The sequence below is a fragment of the Dendropsophus ebraccatus genome, chromosome 2 (genome assembly GCF_027789765.1).
Source record: "Dendropsophus ebraccatus isolate aDenEbr1 chromosome 2, aDenEbr1.pat, whole genome shotgun sequence".
Classification (NCBI taxonomy): Eukaryota; Metazoa; Chordata; class Amphibia; order Anura; family Hylidae; genus Dendropsophus; species Dendropsophus ebraccatus.
Window position 1 is genome coordinate 59,022,248 of NC_091455.1, and position 24,873 is coordinate 59,047,120.

General features: G+C 41.9%; 1 protein-coding gene across 1 annotated transcript in view; it reads right to left on the minus strand.

The window, feature by feature from the left end:
• Positions 1-21,932, minus strand: part of SNTG1 (syntrophin gamma 1) — a 397,146-nt gene extending 375,214 nt beyond the window's left edge. The window contains exon 1 of the mRNA XM_069960047.1: positions 21,690-21,932. The gene's annotated coding sequence lies outside the window, so the exon portion shown is untranslated. The remainder of the gene's footprint in view (positions 1-21,689) is intronic.
• Between the last annotated feature and the right edge of the window lie 2,941 nt (positions 21,933-24,873).

Sequence of the window (24,873 nt, forward strand, 5' to 3'; positions counted from 1 at the left end):
TAGTATCTCGATAGCCGGGGATAATGACAGGCAGTCACAATCATGCATCTGCCTGCCATTAACCCTTAAAATGCTGCAATCTATAGCAATCAAAGCATTTAAGGGAGTTAGTGACAAGAGAAGTCCCTGTCACTGGTTGACTGGCATGCTACAAGGGCTCCCGATCACTTTCCCTGACAGAGGTAGAATACTTACCTCCATCATGTCGGATCGGCAAAATCCTCATAGAGTCTGCCTCAACGCATCAATGACCTTTGGTCATTAGGGGGTTAAATGTTCCGCATTTACACCTGGGAATATATTTAAGACTTCATCATATGCACAGCGAATTTCACGCTGCGAGTTTGCAGTAAAAAATCTGCTGTGGATGCCTTCACTGTCAGTTTAATTTGATTCCATACTCGCAGCGGTATGTAAATGCTGCCCCCCTTAACCCGCTGCCCAGAGCATACTTTACCTGGTCCACGCTCCGGCTGCATCTGAGGGCCCTGGCTCAAGTAGGTCCCGTGCAACCAACCAGTGACTGCAGCAGGGCAGTGCACTGATTAGCTGCACGGGACCTATGGGAGCCAAGAGCTTGCAGATGCAGCTGACACAACACATTTGGCTGCAGGATGTCCTGCACATATTACGGAGTTGTTAGGGGCCATCACATCACTACTAGGGGTCACTCTTATATGCCATGGCTCTCCAACAGTTGGGGCAGTGTGTCACAGCAAAGGTAGAATTGAAGTGCATACAACAAGACCTCCATACTCAAATCCCACCATTCTGGGAAGCCAACCTAGGTCCTACGTTTCCAGCTCATAGTAGTCCAGGCTTTGCGATAATGTCACCACTGCAAATTAATGTGATGGTGGCTTACTGTAAATGCCATGACACCATATTTTCTTCTCCTAGCTGTGGATACTGTTTGGGCAGAGACAGTTGTGTGTAATGAAGGTGCCCACTTTGCCTGAATGGTGGACAAGGAAACTGTGTGCCCTTGTGTAAACATTGTTCCAAGCACCTCCTAATGGCTTAGTCAAAATGGGCTACATGGCAGGCAATTTGTCTAAATGGCCATTTAGCTTCTCTCTTTCTAATGATGCACCCCTCTAAAAGTCTGCCTGCCTGCGATACAGCGTGCATGCTACATTTTGCAGCAATCCAACATTTCTATGTGGGTACTTTTTTGTCAATGATTTCAAAGTATTTTGTTGATATGATCTGAAAGATACATGTTCCAGGGAAACTGCTATAGGATGTAAAGAATTATCAGTTGCACTTGGCTCCTATTGCTTGAGGGGGCCCCAAAGACCTTTCTACCACATAGGAATAAAATGTTTTCATATGTGAGGCATCAGTGGCGTAGCTACTATTAAGGCAGAACTCATTGCTCCACAAGGCCTGGCCTTTGACTGTGACCACCAGTGATGAATGCTTACAGTTCAATGCTTCAGTACTCTGACTGACAGAGCAAGATGCCTTTGGATTCCTGCCCTGCCATTTTCTCTTGTGGTCAGAGGCTACATTGCACCTACCCCCATTAACATACTCACCTGGCCCAGCACCAACGCAGTAGTCCCCTGGCAGGGGACTGTACTGAGCAAGGTGAGTATGGGGGGGGGGTGTAATGCTGCCTCCGATCACAAAAATGACTGACAGGGAAGGAGACCAAAGACTGCTGGGTAAGGTAAGTATGGGGGGGCGGTTGTACAGGATTCATGAGGCCCAGTTCAGTTTTTCCTATGGGACCGCATTCATTCTAGCTACCCCCATGGATATATGGTAGGCTTTTGCAGACTGTACATCAGGGACCAATAGTGTTTGGCCCCTGCACATGTTAGAATATATATCAAGTTGTAGAAGTGGCCTAGACAAATCCCTATTTTAAAAACATATAAAGCCAACTTTAGTTGTGATAAGCTAGACTTTCTGCCGTGTTTAACAATGCATTTATTCAGTTTTTGTTACTATGTTCTATAACATCTTTAGTCACACATATCAGTATTTACACATTGCACCTATTAACATAATGCATTAAAGGTGTTTACTTTATATAATCATGAAAAATGCTGTGGAGCTATGGCGGTGGTGGCCGGGTGGGTGGGGGAGTTAATAAAGAATAAAACATTCTTAGTGACATCAGAAAAGGCTGCGATAGATAATAGAAAGCGATTTAGTGCTAAAGCAGAAGCAGCTCACCAAGGTCAGAGAAAATAGTTTATCTGCTTTCTCTAACATTGTAAGATATTTTTCTGACAAGCCGCTTACATGACAACATACACGTTGCTCTTTGACCCTTTGGTCACATGACATTCCAGCGGCCTGAGACAAGCTGGACAAAATACTGGACAGCCATCAAAAATGAACTGTGGTTACTGCTGACAAAAACAAGTATATTGACTTGGCAAGTGACAAATGGGTCTCACCTGACCTCATATAATTCTTGCCCTCACAATTTAAATTCTTGTTCATAGCCTTCACACGCACAAAAAATTCAATAGCTTTGTTTGAAGTCAAGTGAAACCATCAACATTGTGTTGCATAGTAAATGATTGCTTCATGTTCCGAGAAACACAAAGATTCTGTTGTACAAATAAAAACATAGGAAGAATAACACGAGTCAAGGGCAAAATTGCTTCTAGTGTGAGTCCACATAGCAACTGCAGAAATAACTGTATGTTTATTATTTTACAGCAGTGTTTTAGTAAATCACAGCGGACAGCAACAGTTTCCACTCAAATATTTTTTTATTATTTGATGCTACATACAGTTTCAGGACAAGGGTTTTATTTACTACATGAAACCTGTGAGTAGCTGCTAGTGCAGGAGCACTGAGGGTTAACATTTAGGCTAAGTTCACACAACGTAAAATATTAATTATGGCCGTTGCAATTTCCAACAACGGCCGTGATTAATTAATATTTTACATTGTGCTGCAGACAATAGAATCCTGTTGGAGTGTATACACATAGTACACGCTGTGGCCGTGATTGCAAGTGGCCGCAATGAAAACTGACATGCATTGAATAACGGCCGCACAACCCTGACAGTGCACACAATGGGGAGTGCGAAGGTAATCCGGCCGGTACTGCAGTACCCCCCTTTGATAAACTTCACTGACTCCGGCTGTTCTGTGATCCGTCTGGGTGTTTTACAGCGTGTCAACCCGGCCTTAAAATCATAATCTCAATGCGTGCAAAACCATGCCCGCACACGTTGCCCAATAGCAGCATTCCATGCAGAATGGCTGCCGCTGAAGGCTTTCTTAGACATACAATGTCAGTAAGTGAGTTGTAGGCTTAAGCAGTCTTCTGCTCAGTGAACAACTTATTTTTAGTATTTTTTTTTTTTTTTTTTAAATCAAGTTACTACTAGGCACGGTGACTGTGGAAGGGCAGAGAGGCAAATTTCTGGATGTAGTCTCCAGTCTCCTTGTGTACAGACTTATTATGATCAGCACTTCTGGGATATCAGGATCCAAGGCAGTAGGCTTATAAATCATCAGCACAGAGTACAAAAAAGGAAAAAGCATCAACCATGATCTGTGCTGATGACATTTAATTTAGATGCCACTATTGCAAAGCCTCCAGAAGTGCTTCTTGTAATAAATCAGTTGGTACACAAGGAGATCGCCTGTGTTTAACAAAGATCTTATCTCAACATCCACTACACCACAAATGCTTAAAATGCCATTGTCATGTCAAACAACCTCTCTTCATTTGACAGTCTATGTGATTCCTAACATATTAGGTAATCACTTCATATATTAAAAATTACACTTCAATGCAAAAAAAGGTCCTATATCCTGTCTACTGCTCATATTTAGTCTATCTTTAGTAACAGAGAGACCAGGATGTAACACAGGAAATAGTAATGGGGCTTATCTAGTACTATACCAGCAGAGAGGGAAAGCAAGCATGCTCTGTGTGCCTACAAGTTGAGAACTAGTCTTCCTCTGGTTTAACTTCACTGTCCCTGAAAGGTAAATCAAGGCCTGCCTCTCATCTCAGAAGTAGCAGCAGCAGTAGTAGTTCAGTGCCTAAGCTAACACCTTCCTGTTTAGCCTATTAGCCCAGTGCACTTACTACAGCACTACTTTTGGATATAGCAGGAAAGGAGGCAGCTGTGTGTGGTTGTGATCTCTATGTAATGTATTATGTCTGTATATAAAATATATTGTCTTGTTATATTTATGTTATTAGCAAAGTAATTGCATACATATCTGCAACGGTTACTCCTTTGGTGTGTGAAGAATACCATATAGTACATAGAGTAAGAACCTTGTAAAGGGAACAAAGTTCCCTAGGAGTAGACAAAAGGGACTAAATATCTAAAAACAAACAACCCTGAATCATCAATCCCCAGTGTTCTGAGACTCCTAAATAGTGTGTAGCAAGTACCAACCTGAAAGGAAGGACACTTCTTTGCCTAAGAGGTGTGAGAGCTATTTTGCATATTCTTTCTTCCCAGAATTCCCAGTGGAGCAGGAATGGTCTAGTGTCACTGTCGTTATAACTTTCAAAATCTAAATCTAAATCCAGCATGGTGGTAGTATACCACCTATAACAATATATCATTATAGGTGGTATACTACCACCATGCTGGAAAGAGGCAGTAGTGCATCTTATTATGAATTGCATTACATGCTTGCATGTTTTTAAATGTTTTTAACATTTTTTCTGTGCTTTAATAAAATCATATATTTTCTGTAAATGATAAAGGTCTGCTGATATAGTGCTTTCTTTCCTTATTCTATTATATTGTTACTCAACTGAGCACTATAGCACCCTGACACATAGTATTTGGTGGTGCCCTCCCCACATCTACTACTAGTACCAGCTTTTTTTTACAGCATGATAGCAACAAAAATAATGAATGTATTGCAAATCTGTATTTCAATGTATTGCAAATCTGTTGATTTAGATTTTGAAAGTTATATTGACAGTGACACTTTAAGTCTCAACACATCTTTTTAATGGGCTCTCTTTTAAGGGAGATTGAGTATCTCTATCACATAGCAGAGACATCTAGGTGCTATGATATGATTAACTAAGCAACTAAGGCAAAGAAAAAACCTTTGTGTGTACTACCAAGAAACAACTCAGCTCCGGCCTTGCCCCTGAAATGGAGAGAATGATAAATAGTTGTGCACTGAGGACGACACCTTCAGGGACTCAATATACACAGATATACTCTATTACCCACCACATTCTAGATTTAAACGTTAAATGGGTCCTAACAGAGACTTACTGTCACTGAATATCAAGAATCAGATCTCTGACATCTTATAACAACTCATATTACCAGTAGTTACCAAGACTAGCGTAGCCAAAAGATGAAAACCTCCTTTACTCTATGTGTAGTATGAAACATCTAACTACAGGAAAGCTAGATACTTTACCTATGTTTAAAGGAAAATCGAAAAATGGTTTCCTTCTACAGGTTACCAGCCTGAATACACAAGTAATTGGAATGTGATTTACTTATAAAAGATGTCAATACATCCTAAAAGTACTTCACTCAAATGGGAAATTATTGGGTTTCTTAGCTGTCAGGAACAATGACTTCATCTTTACAGGATTAGTTGATGTTTGTTCTTTTTACTTCTAATGTTAAGAATTCTCTTCTTGCCTGTTGCACCCTATTATCGTTGTATTGTGATGCTAAGTGAGATGCAACATTATAATTACTCTTTTGTGTAACTCTGCACTAATATGTTCCTCCGAATGATTGATATATATAATAAAAAAAAAAACGCAACTGTTTGTTTTTCCTCAGTATATGACTTTAAAAAGATGTGTTAAGGAAAGAAAAAAAAAAAAAAGAGTTTCATTCATCCAGGTCTGCGGCAAGTTAAAGGTTGCATATTTTTGCAAAAAGTGATGGGCTGCACAAATATTTAGCAAATTTTCCAAGTTTTCCAAATTTTCCAATTTACCAAGTGGGTAGGAAAGGGATGCAGCATTGAGGGAAGGAAATAAACTGTAGTTAAAGTGTACCTTTCCCAATCGCCATTAAGCTGCTTCTGCCAAGAGAAGATTGGGTAACTGTGGGTATGTCCAGTGTCGGAAAGGAGTATCTGGGGCCCACCAGAGTAAATGATCCTGGGGGCTGGAGAACCAGTGAGAAACAACATGTTAGTCAATTTTTGTTCAGGTTCATGAGCTGGGGACCCACCGGAGCATCCTCCGGTCCTCTGGTGGGCCAGTCCAACACTGGGTAAGTCCATGCTAGGTTATTCAATGCACAAGCCCAACTAAATCAGAATAAAGTTTGCGCACAGAACTTAGCAGGTTGTATGTAGGGATGAGTGAAACGAATCCAGCAAAGCTGGATTGGAACCAAAGTTTGCAAAAATTTGTTTGAGTAAAGCCTAGCCGCACCAAAACAGCTAGACGCCTGCAATTGTTTTGCTGTTTTAGTGCAGTTTGTTAAAGTGAATGTACTATCAGTACATTCGCTTTATATTTTGCACATGGATAGAATGGCACCAGGAAGCCGGGGCTGTTGTCCTTTTTTTGGACCTGTGGCCTGGTTCCAGCATGTGGCACCATTCTATTCCAGGGAACCAGCCTGGTCCTAAGCACTGTAGTTGGGTCAGCAGCCCCCATTGGGAGGAAACCCCCGCCCCTCAATGACGCAGCTCCATTGATTCTAATGGAAACGTATCATAGAGGGGCGTGGGTTTCCTCTGACTGGATGTGGGCCAGCCCTCCTCTAGTGCTTTAGCCCGGCTGAAGCCCTGGGAACAGAACTGCACCAGACACGGGAACCTGGCCGCGGTTCGAAAAAGGTCTGCGGCGCCGGTTTTCTCATGCCGGCACCATCCTATCCATGTGAAACAATTAAAGTGAATGTACTGGTGGTAAATTCACTTTAAGGTTTGGATGTTCATGAAATTTTAAGATAAAAAACCATCAAAGTATAGCATACATGAGTAAACTGCGTACAGAAAGTCACTGCTTGTCAAAAAGACGATGTGGGCCTACCAGAGTTACATTCTGCAAGTAGACAAAAAGTTACATTTCTATTAAAAGTAACTTGCAGGACACAGATTACTGCATATCAAGACTTAAACCTCAGGAAGCGTAACGTTTTACATTTGATACTTTGCATTAAAACCAATGAGCCAAATGGTAGAGTAGATAAAAGAGTAAACATATTATAGATTGTCCTTAATCTCCTTGAAGACTTTTCAAGCAAGACTTTGTAACTGTACGCAGCCAAAATAACTCCTACATGCTGTGCAGATCAGATAAGGATGATGTTGCCAATAAAAAGGTTTTAACCTGGTTATTAAATTAAAAGGTTACATATATTTTCTTTAGATTGCATTGATTGGTTAAATCATTTGTTTAATGAAGTCTGTAACATAAGCACATCAAGTATTCACAGCATTCCCACAATCTGGGTTTTCTACGCTACTTCTGGCCATACAAATAAAAGGTTAATGTCTTTACTGAAAATCAGCTAAATAATTTGTTTTCCTAATAAAAAGATGCAAAAGAACCAGAATATTAATATTAAGTGATCATATTGAAGCAGGGGCGTAGCTAGGGGTTCAGCCTAGGGGGGGCGAGTGAGTTTGAGTGGGCCCCCAACCAACCTCAGCAGGTGACAAGGCTTTCTGAATAATAAAGGGGATATTCTTCTACATTACTCATAGTGGATAAGGATAAAGAGCCGTGTAAGAGGCTTCTGTACATTTCACATATAGAACCACAAAAAAATTTAAAGTGCTTAAAATTAGAAAAATATAGCTGCCTTCTTCCACAGACAGCACCCCTCTTGTCCTCAGTTTGTGTGGTATTCGACTAAGGTGAATAGTGCCAAGCTGTGATACCACACACAACCTAAGAGCAGGGGTGGCGCTGTTTTGGAAGAAAGCAACTATGTTTTTTTTTCTTAATTCTGGAGAACCCTTTTAACCAGATTATCTCTGCCTAAAAATAATAGTGGTATAGGTAATACGTTTTTAGACATTAAGGCTTTGTTCACACTGCGTATGAGTCCAGCCGCATTTCGTACGCCGGCGTACATGTGCGGCTGAAACTACGGGCGTGGGAAAAAAATCGACATGCAGCCGGATGCGTACGCACTGCGAACATACGCCCGCAGTACAGTTATGCTTCCCTAGCTTGATTCGAAGCGATCTGAGGCAGGTCATTTACTTGGAAATCTTCGCCCAGCTCAATTAACCACACAGAGCCTTTTGGATCGAAAAATCAAGTTCAATTTGGCTGAAATAAGTACTTCGTACGGGGCCGCATAGAAATCCACGGCCGTGAGTTTCTACATTTCCGTCCTCAAACAATGGTCTTGTTCATTTTTCACAGCGCCACATACGATCCGGCCGTAAGCTCATACGTAGTGTGCATTGTGCAGGCGTATATCGTATACTTTCAAGCGAACGCATCAACCTCAAAAGTACGTGCAGAAACATACGCAGTGTGAACATAGCCTCAAAGGGGTGAGCTGGTTGTGATCATACATGTACAATTCAAGATATGTGATGAGCTGCTAGATATCCATTTCCTGTCTATCTATCTAAACTCCTATCTATCTATCTATCTATCTATCTATCTATCTATCTATCTATTATCTATCTCCTATATATCTATCTATCTATCACATTACAGGAGGAGATATAAGAGGACAATGATCACATGTCCTTCATGCACCAGCATCTTCTCAGCCCCGCCCCCTCATGACATCACCACAGGTCCTTCATCCACAAGAATCCTCTCCAGTTCTCAGCCCCGCCCCCTTATGACGTCACCACAGGTCCTTCCTCATCGCTCTGCAGGCTGTCTGCAAAAGAAATAGCTTTTGCAGACAGCATTAAGCCTCTGAGACCTCAGTGGGCCCCTGCCAGTGTGGGCCCAGGAGCCACTGCCCCCCCTGCACCCCCCAAATTTCGCTTATGTATTGAAGGCATGGTTAGTTGCAGTTATAATGGAAAAATTCCACATACAAGATACAACACAGTGAAGTTTGGGCAAATCCTGCTGCACAGTGCACATCTTTGGTGTGTTCCAGCAGTTAAATCTACGTCTTCCAATTTTGCCTAAACAGTTGAGTTATCCACAGCGGTGTGGCCGTGGTGACCTTTAATTGTAGCTTATCTGCCATTTACCTTAATGGGATTTGAACTGTAGTTACAGGTCACCCCTGCTACAAAGTGAATGGAGACATACTGCTTCTGGCCCCTTCGATGTGAAGTGCGGGAACCAGACAGCTGATTGGTTGAGGTGCCCAGTGTCAGCACTGTCCTGTGGATAGCTCATGAGTCTATACTTGGAAAGTCCCTTTAAGTGTTGCAAAGTATGAAAAAGGTATATCAGGTAGGAAGAAACCGAACATTCAAGTCATTTAGACATTCTTTAGGGAAAGAAGAGAATCACAAAGATGAACATGAAGGAAGTTTTAAAGCATACAAAGAAGAAATGAAGGTTAAGAATTGAATTCATTTAAGAAGAGAACAAGAGTAATTTATCTTCAGACACAGAGTAATGGAAGGCAGCACCATCAGACTTGAGGCCATGTGTCAGGATTAAAAAATTGGACTGATTTATCTTATTTGGGAAATATTTCTTATGACATTATCAATCTGGCATTAATACATTAAGGACTTCAGTAAAGAAGCATTATCAGGCTACACCAGGCGGCCTCACACATGGGAGGATAAAGGAGATTGAGGAGCTAGAAGCTATGGAAGCTCATGTAATGAAAACTGCTTATTTACTGCTATTTTCGGGTTATTCAAACAAGTCTAGTCTTACAGAATTGGTCATGGATGTCAGATACAGCCTTAGGCTATGTTCACACTATGTAAAACTACGGCCGTTGTTTTTGCGGGGTATAACAATGCCTTAGTTTCAATGGGATCCCGTCCGGATACACATTGTATACGCTCCGGCCGGGATCCCGTGTGCGGCCCCGCAAATAACTGACATGTCAGTTTTCTGCGGCAGCAATTCAATGAATTGCGGCCGTAGGAAACCCTGTCAGTTAACACTATGAAGCAAGCGGCTCCGGACGCTTGCTCGATAGTGTGCAGGGGGAAGCTCTGATGCGGTCGCATGCTGATGCGCCCGCATCAGAGCTCTGTGGCCGGAACGGCCTGATATTCATGTTGTGTGAACATACCCTTATAGTCTTACAAGTGCTTAGCTGTTCATTATTGTTATGGTGCTGCCATTTACTGCATTATGGTCGCCGCTGTACTAGAATTAATATGAGATGTGTATTTTGAACCTTATTGACTGTAATACAAGTCACTATTCAATAAGCTTTCTTAAAACCATCAACCTGTGAATACATTTTTGAGTTAGGGAGTATAGATAGCAGGATATCAAGTTCTTGCAGCCTAATAGATTTTTTGTTTTCTTCTTCCGGGAATGAAAAACTATACTTTCCTATGCAGTTCTCAATGTTCGATCCATTTCAAAACTGATCCCAATAAATCCTGACAGGTCCCATTGCCCTATAATGGAGCCAAATCTGACAAATAATAAATGGTGACACTATGCCTTTAAATTTCTTAATGCCTTTATTTGTTATGTCTGCCTTTTTCCATTTTTCCCATTGTGTGCCCTAATACACTCCCTCCTGGTCCTTTGTTTGCCCCTGTTGTACTTGTGTCTTCTATTTCAGCACTAAGAGCAGCACAGTCTCTACAGCTGTGATAGGGAAATGTAGCCTACTTACCTTGTAGCTAGAAGAGCATCAGAGAGGAAACAATTACTCTGCTACTGGGGTAGGCCCAAGGCCCTGTGTTGTAAGAGTCTGCCCTTGGGGAAGATGTTATCATAACCTGAAGTTATGTAAGATGACTTTAAGGCCCTATTACATTGATTAATTATTGGCCTTACTTGGCCGATTAGTGACTGTTCAGATTTAGTGTAATAGCACATGTTGAAAGGCAACTGTCACACAACGCGGTCTTTCAACATGTTGAAAAATCTCAATTAGTCTACTGCACATTGCTCCTAGTAAATGGAGCGGCAGCATTAAACCACTGCTTACTTCAATAGGCTGCCTGATTGTTCTAAGGATCGAGCAGCAACTCCTCCCACTGCTCCCCGCTTTCTCTCTGTGCGTGTAATAGCACTGTGCAGTGAACGGGGAAAGAGAAGGAAGCAAGAGGTGACCTGACATGTTGGTGCTTACTTCCTCAAAACATTGAGTCATGTAATATGGTCTTTACATAGAGGTGTAGCTCTGGCCACATGGTGAGGAGGGGGGAACTGTGGCAGGGAATGGAGGACAGTGCATTCAGACCACATGTACAGTATATGCAAAAAAAGCCAACCATTAAAAGCTTAAAGGGGTATTCCACTCAAACACAACTTTTCATATGTTGCTGCCTATGATAAGACCAACAAGTAATTCCATACTTGTTATTATCTATTCAGTCTTCAATCTCAGGTCTGAGCTGGTGCTTTGTGCTGAAGACACAAAAAAGTGTGTGAGCTTTTCTCTTAGTCTCCCCCTTCTCCCTCCCTTCCGAGACAGCTGATGTGAACACTTCCCTATCTGCAATTATGTAGCAACTTTGTAATGCCTGAATGGATAATCACAGTGAGTTCATCAGCAACTTGACCTCAAATTAAGCCTCTGAGCATTATAAAGAAGCTACAAAGTTGCAGATAAAGAATTCTTCACATCAGCCGTTTCCGAAGGATATATAAAATAAAAAATAATAAGTATGGAATGAATTGTTAGACTCCCTATTAGCAGTAACATATGAATAGTTATAGACACAAAGAAAGAGGCATACCCGGTACAACTTGTGCAAATGACCTCTGCCACTGAATATCACATGCAAGTGCCACGCAATGTGCAGCCAGTAGGAATGAGTTAACTTTTGAAAAGTTTGGTTCAGTTCGATCCGGCGAACTTTCGTGAATTTCGGATCGGTCCGTACCTAACCAAAAACAAACCTTGCTCTAACGGCTGAATAATTTCAGCTACAATAGTGGGAGTGTGATAGAGTATAGTTTCGTTTAGTTGCAGTTGATATTACAATGAAAAAAAGTGGGGGAAAAAAAAAATCCAAAAATAATGAGGAAAAAAAAATATATATATATATATAATAATAATAATAATAGGAATAGAATTAATAAAATATAGTGAATCAAAGTGCCAAAATAGTGAAAAAAAATATTGGAAAAAAAAGTTTACAAGGTGGATGCGGCAGCACTTGATTGCACCCAGGCCAGTATTGTTGAGAAGAGACAAGTCCAGAACCAGGAGGAGGCAGCAGTAGATTGCTCGCCTCTCAGTCCAGTATTGTTGAGAAGAGACAAGCTGAGCAGCAGGAGGAGGCAGCAGCAGTTGATTGATTCCAGGCCAGTATTATGGAGGAGAGGCTACTTGAGGAGGAGGCAGCAGTTGATTGATTCCAGGCCAGTATTATGGAGGAGAGGCTAATTGAGGAGAAGGAGGCAGCAGTTGATTGAGTCCAGGCCAGTATTATTGAGGAGAGGCTACTTGAGGAGGATGAGGCAGCAGTGGATCGATTCCAGGCCAGTATTATGGAGGAGAGGCTACTTGAGGAAGATGAGGCAGCAGTTGATTGATTTCAGGCCAGTATTATGGAGGAGAGGCTAATTAAGGAGGAGGAGGCAGCAGTTGATTGATTCCAGGCCAGTATTATCGAGGAGAGGCTATATGAGGAGGAGGAAGCAGTTGATCGATTCCAGGCCAGTATTATTAAAACCAGACTACTTCAGGAGCAGGAGACAGCAGTTGATCGATTCCAGGCCAGGATTATCAAGGAGAGGCTACTTGATGAGGAGCAGGCAGCAGTTGATCGATTCCAGGCCAGTATTATCGACGAGAGGCTATATGAGGAGGAGGCAGCAGTTGATTGATTCAAGGCCAGTATTATCGATGAGAGGCTACTTGAGGAGGATGAGGCAGCAGTTGATCGATTACAGGCCAGTATAATTAAAAACAGACTACTTGAGCAGCAGGAGGAGGCAGCGGTTGATTGATTCCAGGTCAGTATTATCGAGGAGAGGCTACTTGAGGAGGAGGCAGCAGCAGTTTATCTATTCCAGGCCAGGATTATGGAGGAGAGGCTAATTGAGGACGAGGAGGCAGCAGTTGATCTATTCCAGCCCAGTATAATTACCTGGCTGTGCGTGTCTGCGGGGTCTGTGGGGTTGGTGGCCACTGACTGGCACGGTGTGGACCCATGTGTATCAGATACCTGCACAAGGTACATGGGGCAGTGTGGCTTGATCAATTCATATACAAAATTCTGATGTGTTTTTTATTTAGCCTAGGGGCACTAGTATTAGCCATAGGTGTGAGGTGCAGCACTCTTTTTCTTCCCTGAACCGCATTTTGTTTCTCTCTTTTCTCAGTGTTTTGCACTCCTCCTGGTGAGACCCACATGACCGCAATTAGCAGGAGACACCTGAGTGCACATGGTTTTAATCCCTCCTGTCTTTTCCCATTCTGTCTGCAGCAGCTATGGTGAGCGCAATACCTCATCCAGACTTGTGCTGTTTGGGGGCGACCTTCTCCGCCGGCGGTGCTGGCCGGGTTCTGGTGTGGTGTTTTTGGGTCTGGTCCTGTGGCATGGGGGTCTCGGGGCGGTCCCATGGCCCCCGTTCCCTGGCTGTGCGTGTCTGCGGGGTTGGTGGCCACTGACTGGCACGGTGTGGACTTGTAGTGTAGGGACCCATGTGTATCAGATACTTGCACGAGGTACATGGGGCAGTGTGGCTTGATCAATTCATACACAAAATTCTGATGTGTTTTTTATTTAGCCTATTGGCACTAGTATCAGCCATAGGTGTGAGGTGCAGCACTCTTTTTCTTCCCTGAACCCCATAATTAAAAAAAGACTACTTGAGCAGCTGGAGGGGGCAGCAGTTGATCAATTCCCCTCTCAGGACCAAGGCTTGGAGGTAAGTGACTCTGCCTGGTAGGTTGTCTTCTACCCCTCCCTCTTGTGCCTCGCTTCCTTGCAGCAGTGGGATGTTGCTGCTTCGGTAGCACCTCACTTTCCTCCCCTGATGACACTGAGGATAATGGTGCTTGGGGGCGCCATGTCCGATTGGCGACATCATCATCACAACCACTGCTACTGTCCTCCAGTGGCTGGGACAGGATCTCAGGTGTGGCACTGGATGCCCCTCCCTGGCTTACAGCCACCACCTCCTCTGCAGTCTCTGCACGTTCCACCTGCTGCCTTTGGTGGACTACCTCATCCTCCTCATCATCATCACTAAAAAGTGGTAGAGAATCCAAAGGCAGATCAAGATTTGCTAACAGTTCCCTGGCAGAAGGTGCCCCAGAGGTGGGTGGCATAGTAATAACAGGGGACGCGGCAGAGGACTGTCGCTGACCCTCCCATGTAAGGGTGGTGTCGGATGATCCAGCCGACCTCGTTTGGGAGCTTTGGGCGGTGGAAGTGGAGGATTGGGTAAGCCAATCTAGAACCGCTGGCTGTGTGGTTCTTACAGTACCACTGGGTGTCTGGGGTAGCTGCACCCTGCTGCCACGCCTGTTGCCCCGGCTGCCGCCGGGCCTGGTGCTGCCACTTCTCCTACCCTCACCGCCTGCCGTTGCAGTCCTTGCCTGGGAAGTGCTGGAAGTAGGACGCTTGGACATAGTTCTTTGGTTGGTGTAAATTTTGAAAAAGAAATAATCTATTGGGCAGAAGGCACAAATTTTCAGTGACTATTGCTTTGTGGGTTGGAGGCACCCAGCAAAGCAGAAATTCACAGGTTATCCCAAAAAAACCAATTTTTTTAATTTTATTTTTAACTTTTTTGGTTGCGGGTGGCTAGAGGGGTTTGACGGCACCCAGCAGAGCACAAACGGACAGCTTTTGTGAGGCGCTGACTTAGAATCACCTACAACAGCTGATCACAAACAAACGTCTAGCGTCTCCTCTCTGTCACGGAACAGTAGCTGGTTCAATGCTACGTGTCCTGACTCCTGAGTGACTCTTCTCACTTTTCTCTCCCTATTTCTTTTTTTTATCTCCCTATCTCTCCCTAGATATCACGATTTTTGAGTTAGATGGTTATCTCTCCCTCTCTCTACCTAACTCTTGATTTCTCAGCCTCTTTCACTATGTATGAGCTTATCAAGCTTTCCCTGTATCTTGCGATTTTTTTTTTTTTATCTTCCTCTCTTCGGCTTCTGTCACAAACAATATATACTCCTTCTCTATCTCTCCCTGTACTTATCCAGTTGTTTTGATATGTAATCTATGTGTTTTCCCTCTCTGCCTAACGTACACCTCCTCTCTCTCTGCAGACTAGACACACAATGAGAAAGAGCATGGACGCTCAGGCACTTCCTGTTCCTGGAGTGACGTCACACACCTTGATATTCACATAATAACAGGATACAAAGGATTATAGGAGTAATAATCCATTGTAGCCTGTTCTATTCTCTGATTAAAGTACAGTTTTGCGACGCCGTTGCGATTTTAACGAACTTCGTCACAAACTTTTTGAAAGTTCGGTTCGGTACCGAACCAAACTTTTTGCAAAGTTTGTAACGAATCTGGTTCGTAACGGTTCGGTTCACTCATCCCTAGCTGCCAGCTCAGGTGGGCTTGGGACCAGTACAGTGCTCAGCCTCAATATAGGAACACGAACAGTAGCAGGTAGATAAGTGAATAGGTGGCACTCACCAAAAACATACAGTATGAATGATTGTTTATTGTGAATACAGGCATAGCTGATCAGCTTCTGTAGCTATTATCATTATTATTATTACTTATTTATAATGTGCCCTTTATTCCACAGGGCTATACAAGCAATAGGGGTTAACAAACAAAAACATTACAAGATCAATCACTGGCATCGTGCGCGGTCTATCTATAAATTTTTACATTTATTTATTTTTTTATTTTTTTTTAAACAAAAGTTTACCTAAAACTGCACTGTGGGTTGGCTTTTGTTTTATTTAAACAATGTTATTTGTTATTATGTTAATTTATTATCTGGATGATAAGATGACATTACAACAGTGAAATTAAAATATGTATTTTTCTCTAAAATGTAGACAAGTCTTAAAATATGCAAATGGATTGTTACAAGAATCTGAATAATCTAAACTGTCAGAGGAGACTTTAAGGTTTCACACTTTAACACCCACTCCAAATCTGGACTTAGCAACAGAATAATAGCTGTGACTGTAACATATATTTACCATGCACATATATGCAGTTCAGTTCTTAAACGGGAGCAATAACGCTAACATTTTCCACTTAGTCTAAATCTGACACCATTGAACCAGATTAGGCGTCTCTCTTCAGACACCCACGTAAAATCTTTGACATGTCATCAGTACAAATATAATTCTAAGACAGTAACAAAAAGTTCTGCCACCAAAAATAAAGAAAATACCAAAATAACTAATAAACTTGCACTGTCACATCCACTCTATAAAAACAGCACTGATAGCAGTCTACACTCATTGACAAAAAGCAACACACCAGGAAGGTTGAATTAAAGTTTATACTGTATGTGTGAAAGTAATGATGATAAGTGTAAGTGATTGCAATGTACGAGTAAAATTATACGTTTACTGGGTGAAGCTGTACAATTAAAAGGAGACTTTAATATCCTATTGGGCCATCTCTAGCGTGGATAAAAGATTAGGTACGGTTGGGCATGGAGGCACACAGGTCCGCCATGGCATCTGGCAACACATGTGCCACAGAATTTGCTGCCGGATTGTAGATCCTGCAAGAGCTGTTGGTTGCCAACTTGACTATTAATCATAAATAGTTAACTGGCATTAATGGGGTATTACACTGTTACATGTTGAATCACATTGACAATTCATTTCATACATGTCATCACCTTTTCTGCCTCCTTCCCCCAGTTCCAAACCTGCTGCTTTGTGCAGAAGACACAGAATACTGTGTGAGCTGCTCTCTCCATTTCCCCCCTTTCAAGTTGGCTTATGTAAACAGTTTCCCGAGCCAGCTAATTCTACACTGTGTAATGCAGAAGAGTTAATGTAAGGACAAGTTACTTGCAATCTTACTGTGATTAACCTTTCCAGCCTCACTGTGAGCAAAAACAGTGCAAGGACAGACAGACAGACAGGGACACTGTTTACATGAGCAATCTCAGAAGGATGGGTGGAGCAGGGGGAGATGAACGATAAAACAGCTCAGACACAAGTTTCTGTGTCTTCAGGAGAAAGCAGCAGGCTTAGAACTGGGGAAGGGGGCAGAAAAGATAATAAAATGTATGAAATGAATTGTTAGTCTCAAGGAGGGGGGTGATTTAACATGGGTTTTCCAGTCCTGGATATTTATGAGAAGCAGAAAACTCCACTCAACAGCTGGTGATTGGCAGTTATCTATGCATGCTGTATATAGGCAGCAACTGTCAATCATCAGCTGGAGGGTGGGGAAGGGGTATGTCAAGAATCCTTTTCTCCTGCATATCAGGAGAACAGCTGAACAACAGCATTTTTGTCAGTAGTTTATGGTGCCTTAATTTATGGCCGCATAAACATAGTTACAGATTCCCTTTAAGGCATATGACTGATTATCATATGCCATGGCTTCCCAGATTAACACACCACTAGTTGGGTCTGTTTGTTTCTCCACAGCATAATTAAAATGCTTACCACAAGGCCTCCATACTTAAACCTAACTATCTATAACTAGCAATAGCTTACTTTAGATTCTGTTTGGGATCAAAAGATAATACGATTCTAATTTATAACAGGCTTCTTGTTCATGACACTGATTTGCAATGCACTGCTTTGGCTGGTTGTCAATATCAGGAGATGCAATGGGTGCTGTGACATAAAACTTCCCAGCGTTAAGGTGATAAGCACCTGGAAATGGTCAGGGACCTCATTGTGTAATGAATACTGATGGTCTGTCTTGGCTGTCCAGAGCCTGTTTGTCATGTATGGCTGACCTCATGTAACCACTGCTCCCAATGCCTCCTAACAGCTTGGTCAGAACAGCCTGGATGACGGGCAGTTTATTGAAACAACCATCTTGCTTCTCTTAATCCAGTAATTAACCTCCTCTGAAATTCAGTCAACTGGGCAAAATGTTGTCAAGTGTGCTATAGAGGTATGACTTACAGTCTCTTAAGTACACTACATAAATGTTGCCCCCGAGAGCCTTTATATCGGGCAGCAGAAAAACATTGATACACCCTTCTGTCACAAGACTGTAGGCCGAGTTGAAGGAGGGTGTAATAAAAAAAAAAAAAAAAAGAGAAACCTAACCCACTCCTCAGGCTTCTTGTTATAACAGAGCCGGCAGGGTCCGATATGGAGATCGTTGGGAGTACAGAGGTCGGATCTCCGCAACCTCCTACTTTTTCCTTATCTTGTGGATAGGTAAAAGTCATTTTTTCCTGGACAACCTCTTTAAAGCTCTTCAGTATGACATAGATCACCCCTTTTTACAGGAACAAGTTGTTGTGTGCCTTGTATACACAATGCAAAATTAAAATCCTAATTTAGGCCATGTTCACATGACGTAAGACACCGGCCGAGTCAAAGAAAGGCCGGTGTCAGAGAAGATCATCCCGGCAGGTACTGCAGTACCGGCCGAATGATCTTCATTTCTGATTAATTCGGAAGCGGACAAATCCGAATTCGGTTGAGCCCACATCTAAATTCCTCGCTGCACACAATAGAGTGTGCGGCCAGAGCCGCACGATCCATTGCGTGACCTGACAGGTTCTCTGCGTCAATGAATAGTGGTCGCAGAAAAATGACATGTCAGTTTTACGTCCGGCCGGATGGAATCACGGCCAGAGCGCATACTATGTGTATACGCTCCGGACGGGATTCTCTCTATTTGCAGCACAATGTAAGTTTAGTATTTATCACGGCCGTTGTTGCAAATTGGCAACAACCGCAGTGATAAATACTACACTCACGTTGTGTGAACATAGCCTTAAGTTGAAAACGTTTTTATAACATAATTTTCCCACATGTGATTGATTTGGCATGACCTCAATAAAACTCTGACACTAGTATCCTACTTAGATTTTTCAGTCTTATGTGCCAAATGATAACTTTAACCCTGCCAATTGTTATTGTACTTAAAACTTAAATATTTTGGCTGACATATTTTATTACAGTGTTTGAATAGCATTGGTTAACTAATTCCCATGCCAACTAATTCCCGTGTAGGTACAGATAATTTGCATTTGCATACAGCTAGTACATTTTCTAAGCTGAATGTCAGGAAAATAACAGCTGCTTGGTGGTACAATGTAAACCTATAATATCACTAAGAATAATAAACCATTACAATGTGTGCTCAGAACACATATGAACACTATAGAATAACATATTTTTAATTTTGGACTTCCTCTCACTCTATTGCACCTCTATTTTACTATATCTTTGTCTGTTAAAGCTATAAATACAGGTAATTTAATTTCCCGAAGATGGAGAAAAGGTTTTATAAGACTATCATGATGCAAATGTACTAGATCACCAATGAATACTTTTCCCTCCTTGCAGCTATGGACACTGTAATAAGGGTTCGCCTACAGATTTTAGTATTACTTATATGTATAGTCATTAGAAATTTTTAATTTCCATTCTGTCTTAAGGCCATTTTCTTATCTTCAAAAGCGAAATTGCTAACACAAATTCATTCTTTTTGTTAGGCTTCTTGGACTTATTATGAGTTTTGGAGATGTAATAAAGTGGTTATGCTTTGTAGTTTTGCTGCCTGTTAATCTCACTATTATTCTTTTTCCATTTCTACTAAAGACAGTTGTTGAAAAATCATCTCTTGGTTACCAGTCAATCTATTTCTTTACTTGAGGGAACGTGATGTCATTACCATCTGAGCCGTCCACATGCAAGAATTTTCTTACAATAACATAATTTGTGGAGTACATGGAGCACAATCTCGGTGGAGGTGAGATTGACGTAGGAGACGCTGTGTGCATGGTCTTGCACTCTAATTATATCAACAAAACTAGTAAAAGAGTCACATGACACCCCAAGAAATGACTACTACACCCCTCAAATAACTATACCCATACTACACAATATTTCCACCAACTTATGTTAAATGAAAAAAAAAATCATTAACACTACTGGTCGCCACAATGTGCTACGACAGAGAAATCCAATACAATTCCTTGAAATGATTAATAGCACAGCCCGGACTCAGTTTTTCTATGACTTTACATGTATAAAATGAGATTAAATAGAGCACGGTTTTCATTACCAAGACATAAAAATCAATTTATATGAAGTAACACCAAATGCGATGAGAGCATAAAAGACACGTAAAGTAGAATTTTGTACTTCAATGCATATAAGGCACAGTTAATACTGTCATTGTTTTTTCTATGTGAAATAGGCCACTTGGCATACCGGTAGTCCCCATGGATCACTGCGTACAGGAAAAGTAAACGTGCATGGCCGTATATTAAACAGTTCTGTAATTGCGTAGAAATGACTCAAATTAATATGAGAACAATATGACTAAGAGAACACGACGTGTCAGGATTGCTTAAAGATATTAGCCATATTAAATATTTCACTAGACACAGCATAATGCAGTCAGCATGCTGGATTCTCATTTATTAAATCAGCAGTCTGATCTCCTAGTTCCAGACCCCATTTCCATTTGTCACAGATTTACTTCCTCTTATTTCACCTCCTGACCCTCAGTAAAATAGGATAGCAAGTTCCACTGTGCAAACATTTTCATTAGGGTCTATGCGCCTGAAGGAAATTCTCAGCTAACAGACCAACCATTCATATATTCTCATGATTTGTTAGAGAGCCTTCTCTGGTGACACTGCTTCAGATGAAATTACTAAATGGAGCTTATCAAGAAAATAGTTGTATATTCGAAAGGTATTGATGCCGGCGTTCACTATAACCCACGCAGAGAGAAGAAGAATCTTCTTCAAAGACTTCTGGAAAGATCAGGGGGCTTTATTGCATACAATTGACATGCTGCCACACATAGCTCTACTGTATAAAATAGTGATGGATCGAAATTGATAATGTGCTACTATACTGAGTCACATGCTGTAAGAGAAATCATTTTCTAAGTTTATAAAAAACCCATAGGCACCACCAACCCTTCTCACACCTCCTACACAGAAATGATTGGAATTGATCAAGCTCTTAGTATAATGTCACTGGTGCACTATAAATCTAGATAACTGCTTTACTTGCTGGAGCTGAATGTTTTCAGCAGAATATTTATCAAGGAACCCAAAAAAATATTCCATAAAGAATTTGTAACATGACCATGAACACAATCTATATACTCTGTATATATATGTACACTTTAGAATAGGGCATCCTCTCTCTTTTCCAGGTTCTTTTTAGATATAACATTTAGTTGACACTTATTATAAAGAAGTTTATAAGGAGCTTTAGCAAAGTGTTGCATGCAGATAATGCATGGTTGCAGAAAAGTGTTCAGCGCATACATTAAAGCACTGGATGTCCATGCCATATAATCAGCTATAATAGGTTGGGTGAGTATATAAAGAAAGCAGTAAGTATTGTTGGAGGAGTCTGTGACACTCAGTGCTGCCTGTATCATGTTTTCTAAACATGACATTGTAAAACAAAAGCTATATTTACTGCTATGAACCTGCAGGATTTCCTATTGCATGTAGGAAAATATACAACATAATGAAAGCCCAGCAACCCAGCTGAAAATGACTATAATCACTTGCACTTACCAGCCAGTTGCATGCAGGGATAATGTAGCAATCCTTGAGAACAGGTGAAAGCATCCACTCCTATAGATAGGGAAATCTAATTCCAAAACGTGTTCAGCCTCATCCTGCTTATTGTGTGGGATTCTTCTCACTGTTTGGGTTACCCTGCAAATCCATTCTCAGTCCCACTGCCCTTCTCTTTGTGATCAGAGATTTGTTCTTGGAAGTTGCTGCTCAATTCAGCAGAGAATAGACGCCGGTCATTGGGAGCCCCAGCCAGGAGATGGGAAGTGCAGCCCTCCTATTGCCATCTGCCTGTACAGTAGTGAGGAGCAGCATCACAGCAGCAGCAGCAGCAGCAGCAGCTCCACTCCACACAGCTGCACTTCTCCTCTCTGCCTCTGCTCTCCATCTCCAGGCAGACACTCCCCTTGTGACATGTCACAAAACCTGACATGGACTATGACAAGAAATCCTGCATCTGCACACAGCAAGTTACTGAGAAGGACTGAGCCTGTTCAGTGATGTGAGGAGCTTTAGCCAATGTTCACCAGTGCAAGTTATTATACTGAGGCTTGTGATGTGCTAGTTATCATTCATTGCATGCAGTGTGGACTGATAGACATGAAGCTGCTCCCATAGCAAAGCAGTGTCTGGGCACTTTGTGTCTTTGCAATTACTAGTGTTATTTTCTACTACTTACAGCAATTCCCATATGCATGTTTACTGCTCAAATGAATCCCTGTACAAGTGATTTAGATAATAGAAAAGGGAAATAAAACTTAACCCCTGCTGCTCACAGATTGCATCAGCACAATAACATGGAGACATTTACAGCACTGGGCATCATGATACCACCTTTCTATTAGGAGTTGAGGTCCCAAGCTCTTTGTTTCTTTTAAGTAATAGATGGGAAAAACAGTAAACTGGAATGTAACAGAGTTTGATATTATGGCTATGTTCATATATAGTATTTTAATCAGTATTTTGGTCAGTATTTTGGTCAGGTTTTGTTGCTAAATTCAGGAATTTGAAAAAGTTTCTGTGTTTTTAACCCACTCCTGGTTTTGGTTGGAAAAAATACTGACCAAAAGACTAACAGAAATACTATGTGTGATAATAGCCTAAGGCTATGTTCACACTACGTAAAACTACGGCCGTAGTTTTCGCCGCAGAACTACGGCCGTAGTTTTGCGGAGTTGAACATAGCCTTGTGTGCAATTGGATCCCGGCCGGAGCGTACACACATCGTATACGCTCCGGCCGGGATCTGTGCGGCGCTGGAAAAAACTGACAGGTCAGTTTTCTGCGGCCGGAATTCAGTGAATTCCGACCGCAGAAAGACCTGTCAGTTCACACAGTGAAGCGAGCGGCTGTGGGCTATGGGAAGCTCTGATGCGGGCGCCCACTGATGCGCCCGCATCAGAGCTTCGCGGCCGGAAAGATCACCCGGCCGGTACTTAAGTACCGGCCGAGATGATCCGGGGTCACGGAACGGCCGGTCTCATACGTAGTGTGAGTGGAAAACCAAGAGTGTGAATTTGCAGACATATTCGGATCTATATTTAACACTAGTAATATAACATGGCATATAAATTAGTGTATAGGACATGTCTGCGTAAAATAAATCACCATTGCATATGCTCAGAACCCTATGGTGAGCCACAGGGCATCAGAGGATCACAAGCCAAGAGAGAGAGAGAGACAGACAGACAGACAGACAGACAGACAGAGATCTTAGGTGAACTTCTTTCTCATAAAATATACCTCTGTACACTGCTTACTTATAGCTATATATATATATATATATATATATATATATAATATCCTAGAAACAATGGGTTAATACATATAATCTTGAAAATTGTTCTTTATGATAAAGATACCACAATAAAATGAAGTTGGAGACAGTAATGTTGGAGATGGGGTAGAAAATATAGTAATGTATTTAGCTTACTAATATATCACGACAAGCACAGATTTTATTTTATTTATTTTTTTAAAGATGTTTAAAGGGGTTATCTAGCGCTACAAAAACATGGCCCTTTTCCCCCTACTGTTGTCTCCAGTTCAGATGCAGTTTGCAATTAAGCTCTATTTACTTCAATGGAACTGAGTTTCAAAACGCCACCTAAACTGGAGACAACAGTAGCAGGAAAGAGGCCATGTTTTTGTAGGGCTGGATAACCCCTTTAATAGAAGCTAGATGCAGCATGTTGAGAGCCATAACTTTTTTTTCCCTCATCTATATGGCTACAAGAAGGTTAGTTTTTTGAGACCACCACTGAGCCTGTATATTCCTATGTAGGACACCGGGGGGGGGGGGGGGGGGGGGGGGTCTCAATGTCACATGCTTATCCATGTCAGCCATCTTATGGACAGATTCACCACAGAACAGGGCAGCCCAGCCTTGAGGAGGGGAGTCTTATTTTAGTGAGGTACACAGGGAGCTGCTGTCAGTATATACAGTGAGCACACTTACTAATACTGTACACTGAACAATTTTACTATAAATTGGCCAACCCCTTTAAACATACTTCTGACATGTCTTAGTGACATGTCAAAGGTTTGTATCGGTCAAAGGCTGGGTGCTGAGACCCCCGCCGATCGAGAATGATGGGGCAGAAGTGTGCAGCAGCATTCACTCTGTCTCTTCATCTGCGTCTCACTGCTAAAGTAGCAGTGGTCTGACCTATGTACCAAAAGTTCCATAGGGCACTATTATTTATTATTATAATTTATTATTACAATTCCATCCACCTCTACTTTAGCAGTCAGATAAAGATGAAAAGGCAGAGTGTACACTGCTGAGCGCATCTACCCCTACGTTCTAATGATCGGCCTCAGCACCTGGATTGCGACCAAAACCAACCTCTGACATGTCGCTATGACATGTCAGAAGTTTGTTTGAATAATAGATACCCTTAACTTAATTCTATTGATCATTTTTATTAAAGGGGTTTGCCGTGATATTTTTAATTGTCCCCTATCCACGGGATGGGGAAAAGTATGAGATTGCAGGGGGTCTAACCTCTGAACCTCAAGTGATCTCTAAAATGGCCCCCAACTCCTTTGTTTTGAATGGAGTCACTGGTTGGTGAGTGACCTGCTGCTCTATTTATTTTCTATGGAGCTGCTGGAGACAGAAGAGTACAGCACCCGGATATCACCAGCGGATCAATAGAGAATGAGGTACTGTTCTAGA